Raw genomic sequence first — 5,172 nt, forward strand, 5'->3', positions numbered from 1 at the left:
CTTTGCGCGATTTCGACCCTTCTTGTGAATTTCTGACCCGCGATCAATCCCGAATATTTTTCCGCTCCCATTCTGATTCTGTGAATATTTTTAATAAACTACAGATGATGTTTGATATCCTTTAAAAATATTTCCCGAGCCTCCGGCTTCCTCAAAGAATTTCGTAATACCGAAATTAGGGTTTTTGCCCAACTTCGGGTTTTCCGGTCGTGCTTCAATCCCGTCGTGCTTGCTTCCCGTCCTGCTTAATTCCCGTCCTGCTTCCGACTTATAATATCTTCAGAATAATATTTTACTGATACGAAGATATTCCGAGAAAACTTCGCGATGAAGAAACGTCAATCTTCAAAAACGTCGAGCTTCTAAACCGTCGTGCTTCAAAAATGTGATTCTTCCAAAACTGCCGTCTAATCAATCTAAGACATTTCTAACAATGGTAGAGCAGCTTATCTCAACTCATGCTTCACTCACGATTCATTCTTCGACCTTCTCGTACTTCAAATTTCCCGATCGATCTGTATTTCCCGCGACTCAACCAGAAAGTTGATTCTCGACCAATCTTCTATTTTCTTCGATCCATGTTAAGTCTTAAGTGATCAAAACTTAACATTCCTTCAATTGCTTTGATTCCCAAAAGCTCGGCTCTGGATTCTGACTTTTGCTCTCTCGACCATTTTATCCCAAAGGGCGGGTTATCACATTCTCCCCCCCTTAATAGAATTCGTCCTCGAACTCTTAGTTGCGCAATTGCTTAGCTTCACGAAATGTTCCTCCTTGATGTGTAGTGATGATGTTCAGCTTTTGAATAACTTCGTCTTGCGGTCTTGGTCATAAGATATGGTTCTTTGCTGGCTCGCCTTTCTCTCGGTTTCTTTAGGTCTCCATGAACACTTTGGATTTTGAACTTGCTCCACCTTGATAACAACTACTCCATAACTCCTAATTACATAACTTTGTCTTGATCACTAGATGTGCTTCTTTATCGGTTGGCCTTAGATATCTCCCCTTGATTTCTTCAGTCTTCTTCTAGATTTTCTGATTCTGAACTCGCTCCATCTTAATACATCTCCATGCATTTCCTCAGTCTTGAATCCTTTCATTTCTTCACTTCTTGATTTCTCATGCTTCACTTAATCTCAACTTGTCTTCATAACTCTTTACTTTGCTTGCCCATGTCCCTTTGTGTATACTGTCTAAAGTCGCCATAATCGTCTTCATATCTCTTCACTCTGCCTTTCACTGTCCCTTGAGTGTCCTTCCCAATGTCACCACAATCATCTTCATAAATCTTCACTTGAATGATCACTGCGTCTTCTTCTTAGTTTTTACTTTGCTGCCCAACTAATTTCCCATGATACGATCTTGCCAATCTGCGCCTCTGATTACTCCAACCATTTCCTCGATCTCTCATTTCCCAGATACTGATGAAGTCCTTTCCCAACGAAGTCTTGTTTCTTCCCATCTGTCCAGTCCATACCACAGCCAAGTTCTCTGAATCTGTCTCTCCTCTTTCGCTTCGGGTTTGGGTTTGGCCTCGAACTCCCTCCACTTTAAGGTTTTCATCCCTTAAAGTTCCGATCAACAAACACACTTACTCGCTGCAACTCAAAAGAACACCTCACATGCAAGTTAGTAATTAATCACATAATCTACTAACCCAGCAAATACTAACAATGCAACCTAACCGCAATTCTAACCAGCAACCTAATAGTGCTACCCAAGCAACCTAGCAATTCTAGATTCCACTATCTCAATCCTAATTCCTAAAACAATAAATCCTAAGCTGGACGTGACCGGTTTACCTAATGCCTTTTGTGACTCTTTTTGACTCGAAAAATATTTGAAAACCGATTAAATCATGAGTTCCGGAAGCATGGACGAAACCATGCTCTGATACCACCTCTTTAACACCCCCGAACCGTCCTAGACATATGGTCGATCAACCGGCCAACAATCAAACAAGAACATGACCGATCGACCGTACAATACCCAGGGTTGGAGATGAAAGGCCAACCGGCCAGCCAACAATCAAACAAGAACATGACTGACCGTCCAACCCAACACCATGGTTCGGAAGCGCTACGTGACGGGCTAGGGACAATCCGGTCAGAGTCACAAACTTTACTCCACGACCTAGACCAGTTCATCCACTAACTCGTCCCGCTGCGTCAAGGCATAAGGCTTTGCAACCCGTACCTAGAGTTAGCGTTTTCCGTTAGATCGAGGCCTAAGGCTTTTCAACCCGTACTACGACCTAACGTTGTGTTAGATCGGACTAGTCAAATATCAGAGTACTCATGAAGCGCATATAAAACAATTACTTTATTGATTCGAGAAATATCCATACATTGATATAATTCGAGACCGGTCCCGGCCTAATGCCAAATCGAGTCAACTAAACACAAATCCACAATACCGTTTACAAAAGGCATGAAAATCTACACCGGCGGTCCTAACGTCCAGCACCAAGCTATCCGATCATCCTTACCTAAAGCGACCTGCAAAAAGGACAACGGAGTTGGATGAGTAACCTAATGTTACTCAGTGAGCTGGCGGCCTCTACCCGCAACCTAGACTCTAACCCGGACAACCCAAAATAACAATCAATCTAGCCCTAGCATGCAATAAAAGCTAAGGCTAAGCAAACCGTTACTAAGTTAGACTTGGCCTCCTGCCATGATCTAGCTTCAAGTAACGGGAACCTGCATAAAAACAAGTCAACAACCAATCCCTAGTTAACCATATATACGCCTGAGTTCAATACTCATGTAGTGTTAGACACTTAGACTATACAAGTATCACTAGTCGATCGACCAACAATCAAACAAGAACATGATCGGCCAACCAATGATACAGCATAGCTTTAATATCCACCACCCTTCACAAGCAATCCCTCAAACACATACAGGCCAACGTCAGGCCTACACTAACAAAATACACACCAAGCCTAATCTGATACCTAAACCGGACTTATGACTTAATGTCAGAACCTGCAAGCAAATCAGTCAACCAGAAACACAATCACAATAATAAGACTATGAGTATCTACGACTCGATCTAACTCGTAACACCGTATATCGGTGCTACACTATCTCGAGGGTTCCTCACCCTCAAGACGACACAATAAAACTAACTCGACACACTATTCTAACTCTAGACTCAATATTCTAACATGGGCCCTGGTGATCTCGTGTTCCTCCTCAACATCGGCAATATCCTATCTCCCTACCACAAAGGCCAGAAGAAGGAACTTTCAACCGACCGCGGCCCACAGTCCTTCGGGTCACCGCACGACAGCCCACAGTCCTTCGGGTCACTGCCACATTACACCGTCGTGTAATAACTCAGCCCTAGGCCATGACCCCGTCTCTCTGAGTCTTCCCGATCCAGCGAATAAGGGGTTTCCTTGAACCCGCTGGGTACAAGGTCCGAAGGAACACTAACTCACCCCTACACAAGCCTAGTATGGGCGGGTCACGCACATACTGTCGGCACACTCACAACAAAACAAACTCAATCTAGAACCTAACCTAAGGCTAAAGTTCCAGATCCTAACTAGACACTCGACTCTACAACACAAACCAATAGTACCAGTAGTCCGGCCTATATGGCCTAAGACCCTTAGTACTAACTACTAAACAATAATATTAATACTAAACAATACAATCAAACCGTTACCCAGATAGTCCAGCCTCCCGCTGAGAAACTATCTTTAAAGATAACGGGAACCTGCACTCAACCATATCAACACGCAAGAATAGAAAACATGATGCATCGTAGCCCTAGTCCTAGTCAGGTTACTAACTCAGTCTTAATTCCATTCATCTCAGCTTAGCCCTTGCTAAACTGAGTCCGGTTCCATAAATAAAATAACCCTAAGGACTCTACCATTCTATAGCGTGATCATTATAATCTATATGCAGACTCGATCTATCCTAAATTCCAAGTGGAATTCAAACAAAACCAACTCACAGTGTTCTAGGCGAGAAGCAGCTGGTTGATCGTAGAGGAGTTGGCCAAAACCCAAGGGACGCCTTGACTGGACTGGACTGGACTGATCTTGACTTGGACATAATCTCGGCTTCATCATGAAGAAACTGACACGTCTGGACAGACTGATCTGGACAGAATCTCCTTTAGCTGCTGGACAGTTCTTCGGACATTTTGGCGGAGTATCGAGGAGAACTTCGACTGATCTGAACCCATGGAACTGAACTAATCTTGGACAGCACCTCCACTTGATTGTAGGAGAATATGACTGGCTTGGACGGATTGAATTGGACAGAGCTTCTGATGTGCCCCAGTCCGAGGATCAGTCCATGGATTCAGATCAGAACGAGGATCAGAACGTCCGGAACAACGCAACTGAGGTTCAGTCCATCGATCGGGCCGAACATACCGCTCGGGCCGTGTACCGTCTTGACCCGCACTCGTCCGGTTTGGAGCTTCAGCATAACCCGCGACCAGATGGCCAAACCAACCGTACTGAAGTTCGTCTTTCCCGTCCTGTTCGTCATGCTAAGGCCATCGGTCAAGACAGAAGTGAAGTTGGTCGAGTGGAATCCAAATCCGACCATAGTCTCTCTCTCCTAAGCCGTCTCGGCCGAACCAGCGATCGTTCTGATGAACTGATCCGACACTTCGATCAGTTCATGAACTTTGATCAGCCAAATCTCTCTAAGGCAAGACTCTTGAGGCTGTCCGAAGACTTAGCCACCTTTTGGCCCGGAACCGTTCATGAAAATCATCCGTCCGTACATGAAGAACGACCCGGCCGTGTACTTCTTCTCACCGCGGGACGTGCTATCGGATACATCGAACCTGGACAAGAGTAGCCTAAGAGTTCAAATCGACCAGTCAACATTAATTTCTGTGCTTTGACTAGATCTGGTCTTCTATCTATTTTCTATGTCTCTTTTTCACACATTCTACTTATTATCTTTGACTACAAGTTGTATAAGTATGTGAACACCTCTTTGAAATAAAATAATCGATTTTCCTTAATCATTTTGAGTGTTCTTACTTTGTTCATTGATCAGAACATTCTTGTTCCCTTGGTGAGGTTATCTCCAAGTGAAACCCCTTTCTTTGAGCCGGACTTGTGTGTCAAATCAAGCGGCCATTGAGAGTTCTAGTAGTATCATTGGGACTTCCGCATCCCTTTGTGTCACT

This window comes from Brassica napus, unplaced genomic scaffold (genome assembly GCF_020379485.1).
Source record: "Brassica napus cultivar Da-Ae unplaced genomic scaffold, Da-Ae ScsIHWf_1114;HRSCAF=1584, whole genome shotgun sequence".
NCBI lineage: Eukaryota > Viridiplantae > Streptophyta > Magnoliopsida > Brassicales > Brassicaceae > Brassica > Brassica napus.